Source organism: Vicugna pacos, unplaced genomic scaffold, assembly GCF_048564905.1.
Source record: "Vicugna pacos unplaced genomic scaffold, VicPac4 scaffold_18, whole genome shotgun sequence".
Lineage (NCBI taxonomy): Eukaryota > Metazoa > Chordata > Mammalia > Artiodactyla > Camelidae > Vicugna > Vicugna pacos.
In genome coordinates, this window is record NW_027328739.1 from 1,508,245 (window position 1) to 1,528,983 (window position 20,739).

Consider the following 20,739-nt stretch of genomic DNA (forward strand, 5'->3'; position numbering starts at 1 on the left):
CATTGTAGCTATTGCCTTTCTAATTATGACTTTCTCATTTCTATAGCATCCTGCTTCTTCATTTTTAGAGAAGATGTTTCATTATTTCTTTTTCTGTTGCTAAATTCTTTTAGTATTTGCTTGTGTGGAAGTTATTTATCTCTCTTTCTATTCTAAAGGATAGCCTTGCTTGATACATTATCTTAGATAGCAGCTTTCTCTCATTCTCGACTTTGAATATGCCTTGCCACTGCCTTCTGTCTGTTGTATTTGTGTGGGAAACGTTTTTCTAAATATAATGTATATAATTATATATATATATATATATGTAAAGAATACCTACAAATGAAGTTAACAAATAAGGAGAAAACGTTTATAATAAAAAATAGAAAAAATTGATTGTAGAATTTAAAACTGTTCCAAAGAAATTAAAAGATCTCTTATGTTAATGTTGTGAAACAATGTGTTTGAACCAACCATACTACCCAAAGGAATCTATATTTAATTTGATTCTTGTTAAAATACCCATGAGATTTTTCCATTAAATAGAAGAAATAATTTCAAAAATTTTAATGTAAACACAAAAATCATGAGTTGACAAAATAATCTTGAAAAAGAGTATTAAATTTAATAGTGTAAATTCTCAGATGTTAAACAGTCTTTCAAAGCTTTAGTTATTTAAACAATATGATACTGGTTCTAAAACTGACACCTATCAATAAAAGAGAATAGAGCAACCAGATATAATCCCTCACACCTATGATCAATTAACCCATGAAAAAGGAAGCAAGAGTATGAAATGAAGAAAGGAGATTCTCCTGAAAAAGTTGTGCTGGCGAGATTGAACAAGTGAAATATAGATTAGAATATTTCCTCACATTGTATACAATCAGTAAGCACAGAATATCTTTTATATATTTTGTTTACTTATATTTCTTGCAGCTGTAATTTATAGATCTATGTTAAGATAATTTATTTCACTTATCAAATATATTCCTATGTTATTCTTCTTGGTATAAATTTACACGCAATTGTCTTCCTAATTTCTCTTTCTGATAATGTGTTGTTACTATATAAAAATGCAATGGATATTTTGCATATTAATTTTATATTCTGCAAGTTTTCTTGGTTTGTTCATTATTTCTATCAGTCACTGGAGGAGACTATGAAGTTTGTTATCTATGTATAAATAGGTCATCTTTAAAAATTTTACTGCTTGCGTGCAAGTTGTATGCATTTTATATTTTTTCTTGACTAGTTGTTCTGGCTAGGACTTCTAGTAGCGTAATTTATGACTTGTGAGAATGAGCTACTTTTTCTTATTATAGGACCAGAGGAAAACCTTCCTGTATGTTAACATTGAACTTGATGTGAGTCATGGGTTTCTCATATATGGCTTTTGTTATGTTTAGTCATATTATATCTAGAGCGAATTTGTTAAGAATTTTTTATAAAAATGTTAAGATCAGATCTGTGAAAAATATTCCTACATATATTGAGATTGTTATTTTTCAATTCTTTGTTTTTTAAGGGATGGATCACATTTATAGATTTTCATACGTTAAATAAAATTTATGAATCAGGACTAAATCCAACTTAACTATACTTTATAATACTTATAATATGCCATGAATTCAGCTTGCTAATATTTACTTTGAATGGAATATACACATACTGAAGGAAAAATTTACATTGTAGCTTGAGTGAACACTTATTTATTGAAACATTCTATGACTCATTTTGAATTTGGCTTATGCTTATTGGAATTTATATCTAAATAAATAATACAAATTTTTTAGAACTGGATTTACTACAGATTACTGATACAGAACATAGCTATTATTAACAACTGGTGCACAAAACACTTGCCTTAAAATGCCGCATTATAGTAACATTGCCAGCTGTTTCAGGACTGAGAAACATATTACTTCCTAAATTGCATTACCTGGTATTTTCCATCCCAACCCACATATATTGTTATTTCTTTGTTTTTTCATTGTTTGTTTGTTTGCTCCTTAATGGAGGCACATTTTATTGAACCCAGGATCTTGTGTATAAGTGTATTTATCAACATCATTTTGGAATATTTAACAGAAGCCACAAGAGTATGGATTATAAAGATGACAAGAAAGTTTATTACTTCTAGGGACTGAAAAACCTCTGAATGAAAGAACGGTAAAAATAAACTTTAGTAAGTATACTATAAGATTATCTCTTTTTTAATTTTAAAGTAGAATACTAAATTACTTTTGTTTTACATAGAGCACTGAATTACAATTTAAAACAAAAACTCCCCCCTTTGGGATTTCTTAAATTTGATTCATTTTTTTAATCTAGTTTTATTTCATAAATATTTACCATTTATTTATAAACATACCAAATAAGCTGATAATTATTCTGCTCATGTTTTGAATATAGAGCTACTTATTGTAAAGTACACAGATAAATAACTACTTCCATTTCCAAATCAAATATAGTTTCACATTAATTACAAATTATAATGAAATATGTATACCTTTTCTGTACAAGTTTACACAAGTTTCACTTTAAATTCTGAAACTTTAAAATTATTTTATATATTTTGTTCTTTATTTATACTCTGTTCACCAATCTGGTATAAATTTGTGTACAAAAGGTTGCAGATTGGTTTTATTTCATAGACCCCAAAATTAAATTATTTAAAAAGATTTTGTGGGGACAATATTTACTGAACACTATAAAAGTAACCATCATATATGCTTCATTTTAAGTAAATGAATGAGAAGTAAACAGTGGCTGAATGTTTCACTTGATTTGTTAGGAGACCAGTCGTTTTGTGATGTCACATCTACTCAGGGTGAGAACCACTATGATGGCCTAGCAGTTTATCTTTACAGGCCTGCTGCAGCATCATTTGAATCTGCAGTGCTCAAAATCCCACAGATTAGAAATGTAGCTGTAGAAAAAGTTATTTAAATGGCAAAAGTTTCATCAGAATTTGAAGATGTGTCCCATAAATATGGATCAACTGGTTCAGTAAACTCCAGTAGATCTCTATTGTGTGAACAAATATTCTCTGATGACTTGGACTTGAAGTCTATGACTGAAGAAAATGCTTTTCAGACTTTGTCTGAAGAATTCTTGATATAAAGAACATTTTACAAATATTGTGTCTCTAAACCAGATGAAGATAATGATTTTTGTTTTCTGGCATTTCCAAGAAAACTCTGGAAAATGCCTGGGAGTGACCAATTTAAATCCATCTTGTGGGATGATAATGGAACTTCCATAGTGATTGATGAAGATGTCTTTAAGAAGGAAGTTTTGGAAAGAAACGCCTCTTTCAGAATATTTGAAACTGGAAGTATGAAAAGTTAAGTTACACAGCTTAAACTTTATGGGTTTAGTAAAGAGTGGCAGAATTTTCAAAGATCTGCTTGTATAGATGTCTTTCTAGCAGAAGAAAAAGTAGTTTCTGTTTTAAGCAAGGTACTCCGATATTTTAGTTACCGCTTGGTAACTTATATATAAAATTTTATTTTGTACACCAATCTATGGTAATGTAAATGTAAAGCTAGATTTTGAAAATTTTATAAAACTACTAAGGCTAAAATACTTTATTTTTTCTAAAAAATTAGGTCAGTGTCTTAAGTAGTCAAGACTATGAGAAACTTTTCTTGCAACCATGAATCTTATCAGAAATCTAAATAAAGTTATTAAAGCTGCTTTTTAAAAGTGGCATTCACAGTTACTGCAAATGCTAACCCTTAAATTTGATGACTATACTATTTAAATGTGTATTTTCCAAATAAGGAACTTCAAAATATTGTCAGCAATGTTCACATTTTGATAATATTATCTTTGCATTGTAAACTTGAAATCTGAGATTTTATAGGTTAGGCTTATTGTAGTCTTGTATTTTGGTTTAAATTTTACTAAAATCTTTCTCCTTTGGGTCTAGCTGCAGTTCTATCATTATCCAAATTTTAAACTAGTTTGCCCCTAGCTTTTAGTGAGAATTAAAAGAAGAGTTGGGATTAAAAATGCCCCTCTGATATCTTCATTGGCTGAAGAATTCAAGAAGAAGCACATTTAAGCAGGGGATTATGTGGATAATCATAACTCTGGTTTTGTGACTGACACTAGTGCAGAAAATGCATTTTTGCCTTCTGCAAATTTAAACATGCCTCTAATAATAAAGCCCTCTACTAGCCACATAATTGGTGATACAACTACCCGGATCAGAGGTAATTTTTCTCCTCCATCATCAATGTCAGTTAGACCACCAGAACAAATTGCTGTGGATCAACGTGCTATTTTAAATCAGTTGACCACTGTCCACGGGCACTCCCAAAGCAGCTACACTGAAGCAAATGGCCATGTTGTGAACTTCATTACAGCTACAACTTCTACTTCTCAGTACAGCATCTTGTCTCCCACACAGAGCAATTATTTTGGACAGATGTTGGAGCCTTCTACTTTTCCAAATAGATATCACAACATATCTGCCAATGAAGGTCGATTTTCTCAGCTTCAACCAGGGAGCAACACACGGTTTCCAGTGCCAGTGATAGCTGATATATCAGCTAACTCTCCTTCAAGGCCAACTCATCAGCCATCTTCAGCTTATGGACGTCAATCAAATTACAACTGATCTACCATAGGACTACCAGATTATGCAGGATAACAAAGATTAAAATTGATGTTGGCAAATGTCGACAAATATCTGCAATTTTCTTATTTGAAAAATAAACATAGATGTGTATCTGTATTTTCCTTATTTATTTTAAATAGAGTTAAGAGTTAAATGGGAGACTAAGTTACCATTTAAACACAAAAATAGATATTTGATATGATCATTTGATGGAAAAATATGGGAGTAAATTTAAATAATTTCTTGTAAGGAAGAAGAAGAAATGGAAGAATTTGGAAAAAGACTAAAACATGGAGAGAGGGAAAATTACTAAGTGGTTTCTGGTTCATCCTGGAAAGAATTAAAAGTGTTAAGTTAGGATAGGTTGGAACTGGAAATAAATGCAGGAACTGGCCCAGGTATCATGATCTCTCTTATGTCATCCCTGGAATCATAAAGCTCACATGATGTAGTCTCAGATGGCACATTCAGCATGTGGTACAATTTAAGAAGTAATTTTATCTATGGTCTTATTTGTGCTGTTCTCAAAGCATTCCAGTTGGTGCTTTAATTTCCTGCCCTCAAGATTCTACACTATATTTTCTAGTCAATACTTTATTTTGCTTTTATGTTCCAGCCAAATACATTCTTACGTCCTCAGGGTGGCACTTAATTCCTTAAAAACTCTTAGCCCACAAACTTAACTCTGTTTAGTCATTTATTTATAAATCTGGCAACTGACTACCTTGGCATATCCTTACATTTCACTGTATCTAGAGATACATCCAGGCAAATGCTTGTCAACAATTTAAGTTGCAAACTCAACACTTTGGCTCCAGCTCATCCTTGGAATTTCGGTGTCCTCCTTTTACCTACTTACACTTTCCCAGTGTCAGCACAGAAACCACCTCCTCCAGATATTTTCTGTCTATTCCCCATTCCTTGTCTAACTTGGATACCAGCACAGTAAGCAAAGCACATGCCACCTGATGCATTTTAGTATTTAGTGAATGAAAAATACATGTTGACTTTAAGCAAAATCTACTTTCCTGAAACAACAAAACTCTCATGGTTTTCAAAATATTTCGTTATGGTCTTTACTCTTCACCACAAAGTAGCTCGTTTCATAGCCCAAATACTAGTCATTCAAGACAGTAATTGGAGGCAGATCCAGGAGACAAAGTATGAGTTTCTTCTTAATTCATGCCTCCAGAGGACTAAAGCATTCCATTCTCATTTGTTGGGTTTTTTCCTGTCTCTTCATCACCCACCCACCCCAAAATAGCTGAGTTTCTTCCCCATACCAATTACTATCCTGACTTCTATTTAATTTACTTCTTAGAATCAGAGCTTTGTACAGAAGAGTCAGTGCCATTGCAAACCTTTAATGAACGTTTGTACAACCCACAAAACCTTCCCCCTTCTAACCTTTACCAAGGGAGTATCTAATAGGTACTAGGCCCTTGTATGTGGTGGTCATATTCAGTAACAAAATTGCAATCTTATATGTGAGGACTAGAAGGAGGTGAAGGTTGTGGAATTAAAAATTTGTTCAACTGCAAGAATACCAAATTTCTGCAGATATTAGGAAATATGAAATATTCATGGAAGATTTGACAATTTCCCATTAATTTAAAATAAAATGTGAAGCATTTTCAGAATGTGAAATGCACTGAAATGCTGGAAAAATTGTAGGCAATGTCAGGGAGCCTTAGGCTTCTGCTCACAATCATGCTGCCAGTGCCAGCTGATAATAATTGAATGGCACTTTGAGTCCTGAAAAATGTGTCATCAGTTGTGAAGAAAGCCTTTGATAATATGGAGAATGGGCAAATGGGCCAGGGTAATCTCTAGCAATATCCCAGCAATATGACCTTTACCAAGAGAAGAAAAGAGCCCACTTGCAGCAGGAGAACTGTGTCTGGACAGCAGTGGTTGTTCCTACAACAGAAACATCAAACTTTTATATTTGTCAGCTCAAATCTGATGGTGGCTATGTTGTTGCTTACATTAGCATTCTGGGGCTCAGATGGATTGATTCAATAGTTAGTTTCCAGCTCTCTTATCAGTCAATGGGTCTTACCATGATCATCTTAACAGGGTTCTATACTTATAAGTCAAAAGTTACAGTTTACTTTCAAAATTAGAAATTCTAAAGAAGAATTTTGTTTGTTTGTCCATCTGTGGTTTTCTACCAGGGAAATCTAGACTATTGGCAAAATTACAAAAGTGGGGTTGTGCTTTGAAAATTATTATGAGATCGGCCGACTGAATTCTTCCCACTAAATACTGCAAATCTGTCTACCACTGTGTGTGTGTGAAGATGGATTGTTAAGCAGTAAATTTTTCTTAGCTGAGTAATCAGTGAATTATTCCTCTGCATCTGGCAGTATCTCTGTGAATTAAGAGTTCCATTGAGCCACCAGAATTTCTTCCGATCAGGGAGAGGTAGATTATATTTCTCCCAGTATAAAATTTGTTACCTGTTCGTTGAATCCCGAACTGATGCTAGGGCCAGACCACTGAACCCTTGAATTGGACTGAAGCATATACATACTCCAGTCCCCAGAGCCCAGCACAGGACTGTGTCTCTTATTAATTTAAGTATATATCCAAGTTTTTTTCTTTTAATTCTCATTGTTGACATAACTTATTTTGTCTTTGAACACCCGTTGACTAATTTATAGAGACTGAACCACTGACTTATTCCTGTTCAACTACAAATTGCAATAACCTTTCTTTCCTTGGACTACCTGGAATAGAGTGAGTGTAGTCATCATTTTGAAAGCAGTCCTCAGTCCTAATAATGCAGAATCTTTACACATCTTTGCCCAGCACTTGAGCAAGAATGTTTGTTTTGGATCTCTGGCATTATTCACACATCCCCTAATTAAACCATGAGAAAACACCACATTTTTATCCAAAATCAAGTCTTTGTCAATATTGCATTCCCATTGCAAAACAGTTAAGAATTGTAGGATTTCTGAGATTTTACCTTGCTGAGATTTTTAGCAACCTAGCATGATCATTTCTTACAGATGCTGTCAGGGAGATGAGACCATCATTCAGAGACAGTGAACTTTATCTCTCACAGCAAGAGCAGCCATTATTAAATTTGTATCTATTCCCTAATCTCAGATGAATACACAGAGTGAAATTTTGATGCCTTCAGAAACAGTGGGCTGTTAACCTGAAGAAAGTTTAAGGCATGGTAAAACACTAATTTTAATATTATCTTTATGAATAATTTATTAGAATCACTTATTTTTTAGTATCTTTACCTAGGATAACTATATCATGACTCAAGTTTACTTGCTGCATAAACAATCATGAGAAATGACATGGGAAATAATTACCATTGACTTTCCATTTTTCCTTCAGCTTTTATTGATATATAACTGGCAAAAAACATTGTGAAAGTTTAGGTGCACAGGATAGTGATTTGATTTACAAATATCATGAAATAAATATCATAGCAATTTTAGGGAATATTCATTATCTCATTTAGATACAATTTTAAAGAAATACAATTTGTCTTTTGGTTGTGATGAGAAAACATATGGTCTAATCTCTTAGCAACGTTCATATAGAACATAGAACAGTATTAATTGTAATTTTCATGTTACTAAGGGGCATCCCCATAACAGGTTTATTTTACTACTGGATGTTTGTAGTTTTTGAGTGCATTAATTAAATTCTCCTTTCCCAACCCCTGCCTCTGTTAACTACAAATGTAATCTTTTTTCTATAAGTATGTTTCTTTGTTTTTGAAGTGTACATTAATGTATAACACTGTGTTAGTTTCTCTTACACAACATACTCTTTTCTATATTTAATATGTTTCAAACTGATCAGAAGAATAAATCTAGTTATGATATGTTGCTATCTAAAGATATTTCATAGTTATTGACTATTCCCCATAGAGTACATTTTTTTCACTGACTCATTTAGTTTGCAAATTGAAAATTTTCTCTCTTAATTTTCCTCAACTATTTCTTTTTCTTCAACACATTTCCTTCCTTTTTTTGAACGAACTCTTTTTTTCTTTATGTGTAACTCCTTTTCTGTTTTGTTGTGTTCATTTGTTTTAAATTCCAATTATGAGTAAAACAATTCAGCATTTGTCATTCTCTACCTGAATTATTTCACTTTGCATATAACCCTCTTAGTCTACCAATTTGTTGCAAATGACAAGAAATTATTCATTTTAGATCTGAGTGATACCCCATTGTATTTTTATGTGTGTTTGTACATAATAATAAATATACATATATATATATTTAGTGTGTGTGTGTATATATATAGATAAATCTTTAGTTAATAGATGGGTCAATATATATACTATAAACACATATCTTCTTTATCCATCATCTATTGATGAGCAATTAATTTGCTTCCATATCCTGGCTATTTTAAATAATGCCACAGTGAAAATAGGACTGACTTTATCTTCTCTGATTAGTGTTTTTATTTTCTTGGAATAAGTATCCAAATATAGAAATGTTGGATCATATTTCATTTTTAATTTTTAGATAAAACTCCATACTTTTTTCCACAGTGGCAGCACAAATTTACATTCATTCAATCAGTGCATCAGGGTTCTTTTTCTTACATTCTCACCAACACATATTTGTTATCTTTTTGATAATAATCATTATGACAGGACTGACATAAAATCTCATTGTGTTTTGGAGTTGCATTTTTCTGATGGTTAGTGATGTTGACCGATTTCATGTGCCTGTTGGTTCCCATTCCCCCACTGTATATTCATTTCAGTAATGGGCTAAATGACCATAACTGTCTGATTTCATTTTTTGGCATTCCATTGTGTTCCATTATTCTATTTGTTCTGTGCCACTACCATATACATTACTGTAGCTTTGTATTATAGTTTAAAATCAGGGACAGTGATACATCCTCTTTGTTTTTGTCAAAGTTGTTTGGGTTTATAGTTTGTTTTCTTTTCTTTTATTTTTTTTAGTGATTTCAACTCTTTTGTGTTTACATGTAAATTTAATAATTATTTTTTGTAAGTGTCTGAAAATGCACTAGGTATTTTAATAGGGACTGAATTTAATTTGTGTATTTTGTTGTCTACTACTGTCATTTAAACAATATTGTTTTCCTACTCTATGAACAGAGTATATCCATTCATCTGTTTTCATTATCTTCAATATCTGTTATAAATATTTTATAGTGTTCTGAGTACAGGTCTTTTACCTCCTCGGTTGGATATATTTTTGATTTTTTTTTTTTTGGAATGCAACAGTAAATGAGACAGTTCCCTCAATTTTTCTATCTGTTAACTTGTTGTTAGTAAGTAGGAATGCAAGATTTCTGTATGTTAATTTTACATTCTGAAATTTTGCCAAATGCATTGATAATCCCTAGTAGTTCTGTGGCATCATTTTTAGGATTTCAATTTAAATTATTTCATTTGCATACAGATACGTCTACTTCTTTTCTTAATTCACTGTATTATATTTATATTTATTTTGGATAGCTATGGCTAGAATTTCCAATACAATACTGAATAAAAGTAGTAAGAGAGAACATTCTTGCCTTCTTCCTGCTCCAAAAGGAGATTCTTTCAGCTTTTAATCAGTGAGAGTCATGTTAGCTGAGTTCTTGTCATATATGACCTTAAGTGTGTTGAGGTATGTTTCCTTATGCCCACTTTGAGGAGAAATATGATCATAAATAGATACTGAATTGGCCTAAATATAATATGATTCTTTTGAGGTGACCATATAATTTTTATTCTTCAATTTGTTAGGTGTATATCATATTAATTAATTTGTTCATAATGAATCACATTTACATCCCTGGAATAAATGGAATTATTCATAATTTATAATCCTTTTTATGTATTGTTTGCTTTGCTAACATTTTAGTGATGATTTTTGTATCTATGCTTATCAATAGTATTTAACCTGCATTTTTATGAGGTATTTGTTCCAGTTTTAGTAGTAGTGTGATACAGAATATTGGGGTAGGAAGCCTTCCTTCCTCTGCAAATTTTTGGAATTCTCTGAGAAGTATAGGTGATAGCTCTTTTCTAAATGTTTGGCAGAAGTCACCTGTGAAGCTGTCTAGGCCTGGAATTTTGTTTCTTGGGAGATTTTATTTAATTACATGTTCAATTTCATTAGTGATAATCTGTTCATATTTTCTGTTTCTCATTCCATCCGGGAGATTATGTCTTTCTAACAAATAGTCCATTTCTTCTAGGGTTTGCATATTAATTGCCATGTATTTTTTATCTCATTATGATGCTTTGTGTTACTTTGATATAAGCTGTAACTTCTTATTCATTTTTTTAGCTTATTAATCTGTACTGTTTATTTTGCTGATGAGTCTGGTAAAAGTTTATCAATTTTATTTTTCTTTCAAAAGCCATTATTTAGTTTGATTAGATGTTTCTAATTTAATGTTTATTTTATTTATTTATGTTCTGACCTTTCAGATGTCTTTCCGTCTACTAATAAGTTTGTTTAATATTTTGCTACATCTTTTGTTTGTAAGATTATGTTAAAAGAGAGAGATGTTTCTTATTTGTATAAGTGGGATTATTTTGCTATAAGCATCCCTATTAATACTGCTTTTGCTATACCCCATGGAATTTTTTTGTAGTTATATTTTCATATATAATTTTTGATTTATACAGCAATCCATTTGTTGTTTAATATTGTATGATTTATCCTCCACACTTTATTATTTTTCCCAGGTTTTATCTTTAAGTAAATTTCGATTCTCACAGAAGCCATGTTACTTCACAAAACAAGGAGAAATATGCTAAAACCTATTCAAAAATATGAAAGAGCCAAATTTTCTAAAATTTTCTTTGAAAAATGAACAAAGCTGTGGTTATTATCCTCCCTGACTTTAGAACATACAACAAAGCTATAGTAATGAAAACATCAAAATATGGCACTAAAAGAGACACACAGATCAATGGAACAAATAAAGAGTCCTAAAATAAACCCACACACATATGGTCAATTAGTCTACAATGAAGGGGGCAAGAGTATACAATGGAAAAAAGGCAGTCTCTTCAACAAGTAGTTCTGGGAAAACTGGACAGTACATGTAAATGGAAGATGTAAGAGCACTTCCTTCCATAATATAAAAATAAGATAAAAATTGATTAATTTCCTAAATGTAAAACCTGGAACTACACAATTTCTGACCAAGAACAGGAGCAGAACTGACTTTGAGATAAATCATAGCAATATTTATTTTTCTTCTAACTCCTAAGTGAAAAAAAAGGAAAACTGACAATAACAGTTTTTAGATTACTGTGGAAAAAATAGATATAGTATGTGATACAGGGATTCCACTTCTTGTAAAAGGGTGAAGTGCAAAATCTTTTGCAGAGCAAAGGAAACCTTCAGCAAGACTTATTACAAAACACAGAATACCAAGAAGAATTTCAGACAATGAAACCAACATTTTGTTAATATCAATAATATATATATAGTATATAAGGCACATTATTTAAAAATCAAAGACCCCAACTTAAAAACAGCTTAAGGATCTTCTTGGAAACTTTCAAAAACAGACATGTGGATGATTTTCATGCACATAAAAAGAAACATAACGTTGCTATTCATTAGGAAGATGTAAATAAAAACCAGAATGAAATATAATCTCACAGCAACCAAAATTGCTAATAAAAAGTCTTCAAATGACAAACATTTATAAGAATGTTGATAAAAGGGAACTCAGGTACACATTTGGTGGAAATATAAATTGATGCATCCACTATTATAAAAGTGTGGACAGTGCCCATAAAAGGTAGAAATAGAAGCATTATATGTTGCAGAAATTCCAGGTTTTGGTATAAATCTGAAAAAAATGAAAACACTAATTTTAAAGTATATATTACCCCAAATGTTCTTAACATCATCATTTATAATAGTCAAGGATAGATGCACAACTCAACTGCCCATCAACAGATGATTGTCTGAAGTAGACATGAGATATAGATAACATAATAAATACTTAGTCATTGTCATATCAAAAAATAAAATTCTGCCATTCTGAGTAATGTGACTGGACCCAGAGTGTGTTGCACATAGGAAAATAAGTCATACAGAGAAAAACACTCTATGTTATCACTTACATGAGGAAACTAAAGATATAAGAGAAATAATCATAAAAAACAGAGACAGAATCACATATATATGTGTAGTGTACCAAGTAGTGGTTTCCTCTGGGAACAGGGAATTTGGATATAGAAGACAGAAATGTGCAAGCTACTAGTTATAAATTAGAGAAGCAACAGGTCTATATTTACAGCACAGAGAAATATTTTAATAATTTAAATGATTTTAAGGAGATTGTAGGCATATATTATAGTAAAATGTGCATGTATGTGGGAAAAACATTGAAGAAAAGAACCCAGGAAAAACAAAATATTTTGTAGTACTCTGAAATTAAGGGAGGTGATATGTTCAATTTCTTTACTGTTCTTATAATGTCCTTAGTAGAATTTAAGCTTTTTAATGAAAATGCATACAGTTTTAAAAAAGTGACATAAGTTTAAGCTATTTCTGCCTCTCCACTTAAATCTACAGTCAGTGAAATGATCACATTTCAACAAAAATAAGTACAACACAAAACAATACTCCAGAACGCATGTGTACAGCTGAAGTTTGATGGGGTAAAATAAATAAAGGAGGCTGAACTGAGGGAAGAGAAGTGTTGGTGCCTGCATCCAAGGCCCACTGACTAGGGTATCTGAGCCCACAGGTTCAGAGTACCCAGTAGAAACAGGGTCTCAGTGGCTCACACAACTTCAGTGTCCAACTGCACCAGTACTCATGGTCACAGGTAACTAAGAGGGAGCCACAATGGAGACAGAAATTCCATCCTTCAGACACTCAGACATTCATGACACTTTTCCTACTCCCCATTCACAGTGGTGGAGACAAGGTACCTTTCAACACTGGACATGGCTAAGACACTTGTCTGATTCCATCTACCCACCTGTCTTTACACCTTTCCTCAATGTGTACACTGAGTCTCAAGGAATAACAGATAAAAGGAATGGTTCACCTTCCCAGTGACTACAGCGGCATTAACTACCAGAGATGTCCAAGAATTGACAATATAAGCAATTATTTATCCAGACAGTAACGACTGGAAAGTGCCATTTTCAATTATTATCAGAGGTAGCTCAGGTAAATAAAACCAAATATTGTGCAGTAATTTAAACTACCAGAACAAAAAAGCAAGGACTCCAACTCCCTATATGTTATTTAGTGTCATCAGAGCAATAATTTACCAAGATCATGACCAATCACAGTAGCATTCTAGGGCACACACTCACACAGATACAAACACACGGACACCGACACAGATGCAGACACACACGCACACACACACTCACACAATGTCAACCTTGCAGTAAACAAAGATAAAGTCATGGAATGTTGCCATATAACTAATAGAGAATCCAAATAGGTGTCATACAGAAACTCAATACAAAAACAAAACTCAGAAAGCAGTTTAGTGAGCTCAGAATTAAAATAAATGATGGTAAGTAAAACATTACCTAATAGACTGAAACTGTAAAATAACCAAACATTGTTTGAGGACCAGATGAACTTAGTAAATGAGATGAAGAATGCAACAGAAAGCATTGGAAGAAGACTGTCTTTGTGGAAGAGAGATTAGCAAAGTCACCAAAACAAAACTAGAAATGATAGGAGAGGGCAGAAATTCAAGATATTAAAAAGTGAGGAAATTCTACAATAGCCATCAGACTTCTTCAGGAAGTGTACAATTGAGTGAAATCCTGGATGGAGAAGAAAATTAGATGGCAGCTGATGGTTTATTTAAAGAAGTAATAGTTGATTACTTCCCGAACCTGGGTAAGGAACTGATATACAAGTCTGTGAGCCAACAAAACACCAATAACTTTAAGACAAAGAGACCTCCTTCAAGATATGTCATATGCTAATTGGCAAGTGAATGACAGAGTAAAATTTTAAAGACAGTGAAAGAAAGTTATGATAATCTAGAAAGGAACCCCCATTAGGCTATCAGCAGATTTCTGAGCAGAAAACATATGTCAAGGGTAAATAAAATGACATTTTCAAACTACTGATATAAAAAATCTCTCAACTAAGAATACTCTACCTTGCTCAGTTATCGCTTAGATATAAAGTGAAAATAAAGACTTTAGCAGACAAACAAAACCTGAAAGGTTTAAAAAAGCAAAACAGACACATCTTACAAGAGGTGAAGAAAAGAGCTATTCTAAGAAAAATAAAATGGCAAAAATACACAAAACATTGAACAAAATGCTAAGCAGAGACCACAAGAAATTTGTAACTGTTTCTTTGGGTATGTTTTTAAATGCTACTATTCTATATGGATTAAAGAGAGAAAAATAGGAAATCAGTTGCAAAAAATATAGATACATCAATCTGGTAAGTTGTTCACAACAGTATAAGAAACAATTTTAATCTGTAGTCATAAAATGTAAAGAGTAAAAATAAAACAATATTAAAGGAAGATGCTATCAGCACAAAAATGACTAAATTATACATGAGATGTTTTAATTTTAATTGAAGTACAGTAGATGTACTATATTGTGTAGTTTCAGACGTACAGCTTAGTGATTCCAACATCTTTGTAGATTATATTGCATTATAAATGATTACAATAATTGTAACATTCAATTATTTTATGTTATTGTGAATAACTCAGTGATCTATACAGATTATCCTTGTTGTTTATCTCCTTTATGTATATTACATTGTATTTGTCAATGTCCTACCATTAAATTGCCTTTCCCTTCATCTTTGGTAAACATAAATGTTTACTGGTTTCTTTCAGTCTGCTTCAGTCTTGTCTAACAAATCTCTCTATCCTTCTACCATGTTTCTATCAATCTATCTATTTATCTATCTACCTATCTATCTATCATGTGCCTATGTATATATCCTTCTATCTAATTATTTATCTATCATCTATCAATAGATAGCTTTAGATAGATGTAAACAGATAAGTGTTATTATTTAGATTTCACATATAAATTAAATTATATACTTTTGTCTTTGTCTAAATTACTTCACTAAACAAAGTATATACTAGGTCCATTCATGATGCTGAAATAGCAATGTGTTATAATTTTTCATGGCTGAGTATTATTCCATTGCATATTTATAGAACCATCATATATTCTTAAGTCCATAGTCTACTGTGGACTCTTAGATTGCTTCCCTGTCTTGCATATTATAAACTGTGCTGTTGTGAACATTAGTCCTTCTCAATTTAGTGTTTCTCCCCAGATTTATCCTTGGAGAGTTATTACTGTGTAATATTGTAGTTCTCTTTTTTCTTTTTAAAGAAATCTGAATAGTGTTTTAAATAGAATTTGTACCAATTTACATTCCTACCAAAGTATACAAGTGATTTGTTTCCTCCATATTGTCTCCAACACTTACTATTAGTAGACTTTTTGATGATAGCCATTTGACCAGTGTGAAGTGATAACACATTGTGGTTTTGATTTGCAATTACCTAGTAATTAGTAATGTTGAGCATTTTTATCACCTGCCTGTTACTCATCTATATGTTTTCTTTGGAAAAATATTAACTCAGGTACTCTGTTCTTGTTTTTGATTGGACTTTTGTTTTTCACCTTGAGTTGGGTAACCTAAATCCATGTTACATCTATTAACCTACATCTATTAACCCCTGGTCACTTGCATTGTTTGCATATATGTTCTCCAATTACACAGGCAATGTTTTCATTTCATTGATAGTGTACTTATCTGTGCAGAAGTTTTTAAGTTTGTTTAGGTCCCACTTGCTTAGTTTTGCTTTTATTTCTTTTACCATAAGAGACTGATATAAGAAAATATTCCTATGATATATATCCAATAGGGTATCATCTATATTCCTTTCTAGCAGAATTAAGGTATCAAGCCTTACATTTAGGTCCTTAAAACACTTGGAGTTTATTTTTGTATATGATGTCAGGGAATGCTCTAATTTCACTGTTTTACATGAAGATGTCCAGCTTTCCCAACACCATCCTTTGACGAGACTGTCTTTTCTCCATTGTGTACTCTTGCCTCATTTATCATTCATCCATTACTCATAGGTGTGTGGAAATATTTCTAGGCTCTCTATATGTTTTTATGGATTATATCTCTGTGCCAATGCCATGCTGTTTTTATTACTGTAGGTTTGTATTATAGTAAGGTAACCGGGAGATTTATACCTCCAGATTTGTTGTTTTACCTGAAGATTATTTTGGCAATTTTTAATAGTTTCATGTAAAACTTAGAGTTATATTTTTCTGGTTCTGTGGGAAATACTAAAGCTTCATAACACGAGTTGCACTAAATCTATAGGTTTCTTTGTTTAGTAAGGCCATGTTAACAATGTTAACTCCTTCAATCCAGAGCACAAGACATCTTTCCAACTCTTTGAATCTTTTTTAATTTCTTTGTCAATGCTTTTTAATTTTCCGTGTGTAGATATTTCATATATGTGGTTACATTTATTCCAAGATATTCGGTGGGATGGGATTTTAAATAGTATTGCATTCAACGTACATGTTAGGGTATCTCATGATTAATGTGTAGCAACGCAAGAGAATTCTTTACATTAATTTTATACCCTGCTCCCTTGCTGAAATTTTTTATTGTTCATAATAGTCTGTGTAAAGCCCTTAGGACTCTATGTAGATTGTTATGTCATCATTAATGGTGTCAATTTTGTCTCTTTCTTTCCATTTTGCCTTTCTTTACTTCTTCTTCTTTCCTTTTCCTTTCTTCTTTTACCACGGAACAGAAGTGTTGGGAGTAGGAATCCTTCTGTTTTTCCCGAAATTACCCAGAAGTCTTTAGTCTTTCCCCTGAGTATTAAAATTTATTATATATGGCCTTTAGTAAGTTGAGAGATTTTCCTAATGTAATCACTTTCATGAGACTTCTGATCATGAATGTATGTTGAATTTTGTCTAATGGTTTTTCTGTGTGTATTGACATGGCCCTGTGAATTTTGTCCTTCCTTTATTAAAAATGAGTCATGCTGATTGACTCGTGTATTTTGAATCATCCTTGTGACTCTGGAAGGAATCCAACTGATCATCGTGTATAATACTTTCTATGAACTGCTGGATTAATTTGTTGATGATTTTTGCGGAATTTTGAGAGTATATTCATCAAGGATATTGGCTTTACATTTTGGTTACTTTTTTTTTGTAGTGTCTGTGACTGGTTTTGTTATCATGGAATTGGTGGGCTCAAAGAATAACTTTGGGAATTTTCCTTCCTCCTTCATTTTTTGAAATAGTTGGGAGGAAAGAGATTTTAGTGAGGGCATCCAGGCATTTTGTTCAAGGGGTGTTTTTAAAGTTATAGATTTTATTTAACTTATACTGATTGCTCTTTTCAAGTTTTCTGTTTTCTCTTTATTCAGTTTTGGCAGGTTGTACGATTCAAGAAATTTTCTATTTCTTTAAGGTCGTCCAGTTGTTTGTCACGTAACTGCTCAGAGTGCTTACATAATCTGTGTTTGTATTTCTGTAATATCAGATGTTATTTCTACTGTTTCATTTATTATTTTGTATAGGTCCACTCTCTGTATTTCTTGATAAGCCTGATTAAGTGCTTATCAATTTGTTAATATATTTAAGAAAAAATAAAACTTTTGATTTTATGATTTTTAATTTATTTTTAAATTTTTATTATATTTATTTTCAACCTAATCATTAAAGATTACTCATTCTACTGCCTTTGGGTTTTGTTGGTTCTTATTTCTAGTTATTTTGGGTGGTATGCTTGGTCCTATGTGTGAGGTTTTTCTTTCTCCTTGTAGAAATCTTGTGTTGTTCTAAACGTCCCTCTTAGATTTGCCTTTACTTCATCTCATACATTTAATGAAGCTGTGTTTTCATTGTACTTTGTTCCGAGGTATGGTTTTATTACCATTTTGAATTCATCTTTGACATTGTTTTATTTTATTTTTTTAAATGATGTGGTTAAATCTCATGTTGGTGCTTTTCTTGTTCTTCTTTCTAGAGTTGATGCATAGTTTCATAATTTTGTGTATGGAAAAATACTTGCTGTAAACTGTATTTGCTTAAAGATCCTGAGGCTCATTTCATGACATAATTTGTTGTTAATTCCTTAGAAAACATCCTGTGCACACTTGAGAAGCTTCTGAGTTCTCCTTTTCTGATACAGTTTCCAATAGCTCATTAAGGTTCAAACGATCTAATATGACATTAAGATCTCTGTTTCCTTACAGATATTCTTTCTGAATGATATGGTCATCAGAATATTGAGGTGTTAAACTCATCTAATAATATTGTTTTATAATGAATTAATTACTTCATGTCTACTAATATTTCTTTATATACTTAGGATCTACAGTGTTGTTTCAATATATAATTTAATGAGTGTAATACTCTATTTTTATATTGATCTCTTTAACGTTATGTAATCTCATATTTCTCTTTCATTCTGACCCTTATTTTAAAATGTATTTTGCATAATTTGAGCATTGAAATCTGCACTTTCTTGTCATTTCCATGAAATATCTTTCCCGTCTATTTCCAGGCTGTGTTTATCTTCCACCATATAGTGAAAGTTTTTGGGGGTGGAGGGCAAGATGGTGTAATAGAAGGATGCTTGTAGCTCACCCTTTCCCACAAATGAAACAAGACTCATCCACAGAACCACTCAGCTAACCAGAGAACCTGCAGAACTCTGATAGAACATTGTCCCCTTCAAAAGATAAAGATGCAAAAAATCTGGTATGAGAAAAGGAAGAAAGAAAGAAGAAAAGGCAAAGCAGATTGGGATAGGTCCCACAGGGAGGAAGCAGCTAAGAAGGACTGGTTCTCATTCACTGGTTCACCCCTCTCCAACTGAGAGTTCGGCATGATGGAAGGGGAGACTCCAAGGATTGGATCTCTACAGAGTATAAGTTGACTGACAGAACTAAGATAAAAAGGTACAGAGGTTCCGTGTGAAATCCAGCCCAAGATGCATCCAGGCAGCTGAGGGCAGTGCCATGCTGCACAAGCTGGGTTGAAAATGGGGATGGCTGCACTGAGACAGCTCGGGGAATGGAGGGGGCTGTGTGCCATTGCTGTGGGTGCACAGGGCAGAACAACCTGGGCCCTCCACAAAACAAGAGGGCAGAAGTGCTCTGGGAGCGTAAAGGTGTATTCCCCATCTCTGAAAATCCACAAAACTTTCTAGGTTTAGAGAGCTGGGGCTCAGACACAGCCACCGTAGTCTCTGGTGCTTTGCATCCAGGTGGCAGTGGGGGCAAAACCTGCATCCACTCCTAAGGAATTAGCAGCCTCAAGCGCAAGATGGGGACTTGTCTACAGCCTGAGGCATATAGGATACTTCCGTCTTATTTCCTCAGAGAACTTGCTCTGCCAAGACAAACAAGAATCTGAGTTTTGTCACAAAACAGGGACAAGGATGTTCCTCAGTCTACCCTGAGCCCAATTCCTGTTTGCCAACCTGAGGCAGACAGTACAGTGGCACAGAGCAGAGGAGAGATTGGCACTCTGAGGGGACTGATGACCCCCACATTTTGGGCTGGAATGGAGCCACTGACCATGTGGATGGGAGAGGGCATAATGCCCACTCCTGCCTGGTCAGTCTGAAACATCTGACTGCAGCATCGGGCAGGGCAGTGACAAGCCAGCCCACAGTAAAGAGAGCTGCTCCAGAACATGTGTTGGAAGTAGGAGCAATCTGCTTGCTGACAGGTCCTGGGGGCAGCACAAATAAGGGCATCAATGGAGGGCCTCTGGAAAAAGCAAGCTCAGCTTCCAAACAGGATGAATACAGCAAGAGTTCACATTATAAGTACACAGTCTCCAGGAGGACACAGACCACCCCCTTGTTTTAATCTGTTTTTACCTCTTCCATTTTCTATTACACTCTTAATTTTTACTTCTTAGGCAATTATACATACCCCCATTTTAATCCTGTTTACATTTTAAAAAATATTTTTATTATTATTATCTTTCAAAACTCTGCTTCAAATTGCTTTTCTATTATTCATTATACATTGTCTTCAAACCTTTATTTCTCCCTTCTGTAAAATTTATTATCTCTCTCTCTCTTTTTTCTTTTTTCTCAGTTGTATTACTA

At 33.0% G+C, this 20,739-nt stretch overlaps 1 long non-coding RNA gene across 1 annotated transcript; it reads left to right on the forward strand.

The window, feature by feature from the left end:
- The first annotated feature begins 3,063 nt into the window (after positions 1 to 3,063).
- Positions 3,064 to 4,683, forward strand: LOC140692832 (uncharacterized). The gene is made up of 2 exons (XR_012068435.1): positions 3,064 to 3,331; positions 4,403 to 4,683. It is a non-coding gene; the product is annotated as an uncharacterized lncRNA (long non-coding RNA).
- Positions 4,684 to 20,739: the final 16,056 nt, after the last annotated feature.